Genomic DNA, 2,105 nt, shown 5'->3' with positions numbered 1-2,105 from the left:
TTCACAATAATTACATTTTGCAAACCACCAACAATGAAGAAAAATAAAATCCATTCGCTCAGCTGCTGTTTCAAAATTTCAGTGTTAGTTTTTGCACACTCTTCCCTCTCCCCAATCTTGTTTGTAAAGAATTATAAATTACATCTGGTGAATGGAGATTTCACTGCCCCTCAAAAGCAGAACAATTATGAAGCAGAGGAATGTTAACCTTTTAAACAGAAGCCGATAAAACAAAAAATATGGGATGCGTTCAGTACGTCTTAGAAAAACTTTCCAGAATTCTGCTTCACACTGTTCTCCAGGAAACATAGTGCATTTGGTATCGGGTCGGGTGTTCTGCAATGGTAATGATCCGAAATTTGGATCCTTCAAAAGCCTCATCAATTTTGATGGAAGCTTCTTATTCACGACGATTTGTTTAACCTCTGACCACCTTTGCCAATAGATCCAACCAAATCTTTGGGAGTAGTTACTCGAGTATCCATACTAGATCCACCAAGATGATCCTATGAGCCACGACCTCCTGCATGGGAATAATCCTATTATCACAGGCTCAGCCTGTAATCCCGCGTCTTTGGGAAGCTGAGGTGAGTGGATTGCCTGAGCCCACGGGTTCGAGACCCGCCTGGGCAGCGAGACCTCATCTCTACAATAAATCAAAGAATCAGCCGGGCATGATAGCGCCTGCCTGTAATTCCAGCTACCTGGAAGGTTGAGGCGGGAGGATCGCCGGAGTCCAGCAGGTCCAGGCTGCGGTGGCCAGGAGCGGCCACTGCCCTCCAGTCTGGGCGACCGAGTGAGATTCCAACTCAAAAAAAAAAAGAGCTGCCTTGCGGTTCGTAAGTCATCTGCCATTGTGATGCATTCCACGTATCTACTGCAGGCTCCTAAGTTTCATTAGCGATGAAAGTAGCCAAGCCATTGTATCGGTCTCCCTGCCTTCCTCTTCTGTCACAGGCCTTTAGGTTTCCTCCTCGAGGGGGTGATGGCGGAGGAAGAGGAAGATTCCGAGCTCTGCTACCATCCTAGCCACCTCGTCCGAGGGGACGTAGCGGTGGTCCTCGACGGGGACTCACATCATCCGTCATCATCACTTCTTCTAGAAGGAGGCGCAGGACACCCACCCCGACCCGGGGGCATTCTGTCAAAACCACCTCCTCCCTGCATCGGGCATCCCACTGGACGTCCACAGCCGGCATCAAATGCCATTGCAAAAACATCACAGCCATAGCTTTCATGTAAAGATTGGGATCATAAGGTTATGCATGGCCTTTGTTGGGAGACCCAGACATAAGACCAAGGATGATCTTTGTGCACTCCACAACCCTATCAGGCTTGCCTTCAATAAGAATGACTCTGTCAGCGGAATGGGGACAGTATTCCTGGAAAAGTTTGATTGTGGCTTGAGTGTTCTCTCCAAGTTCATTGATTTTAGTACCTTGGACCCCAGTCATTCCTCCTGATGAATCAAGAGCCTCAACTCTCAAAGAAACTTCTTTTACCGTGTTGGTAATTTAAGCATTCCAACAGCATCAGATTCGAGTGGAAGCGGGCTGGCTGCAGTGGGTGGGCCATCTTCCAAGGAAGGGATGCTTATCTTCGGAATTTCTCCAGTTGTTTCAGTATCAGCGCTGACAATACGCGCTCAGGGCCACTGCTGTCTGGGACTGAAGCACTGATATCGTAGTCTGTATGGAGAGTCTTAATATTTTTGCCATCTTTTCCAATCACGCCCTGGCATTCTTGCTCTGAAGCAGAATGTGCAATTCAACCACCTCATCGGTGTTTCTAGGTCTTTCAAATGCTTCTTCCTCTTCCATGTCTTCTGCAGGGCATTTACCAAATTCATCATTAGTTTCAATGTTGGGAAGGTTTCCTCTGGCTCTTCAGTTTCCATTTTCTTCTATTAAATGGGCTCACCAATCTCTAGACTGCAAACTACTGGGACTCAGAAAAGACGTCGAGGTCAGTGCAGCAGAGAAACAGAGGACAGTGGTGCCTCACAGTGCCGTCGCTTGGAGCTGAATTTTTTAAAAATACAAGTTACACCGAATATGCTTGCTTCTCCTGTTTCCCCCTTCTATCCCTCCAACTCTGGGACTTCT

The 2,105-nt window shown here is 47.3% G+C and overlaps 1 pseudogene; it reads right to left on the bottom strand.

Moving 5' to 3' along the window:
* Window positions 1-260: 260 nt before the first annotated feature.
* LOC103251208 lies at window positions 261-1,897 on the bottom strand (annotated as a pseudogene).
* Between the last annotated feature and the right edge of the window lie 208 nt (window positions 1,898-2,105).

Source organism: Carlito syrichta, unplaced genomic scaffold (genome assembly GCF_000164805.1).
Source record: "Carlito syrichta isolate Samal-C Ts95f unplaced genomic scaffold, Tarsius_syrichta-2.0.1 Scaffold136949, whole genome shotgun sequence".
Taxonomy (NCBI): Eukaryota; Metazoa; Chordata; class Mammalia; order Primates; family Tarsiidae; genus Carlito; species Carlito syrichta.
The sequence above is the reverse complement of the archived record's forward strand: the minus strand, read 5'-3'. Positions and strand labels throughout refer to the sequence as shown.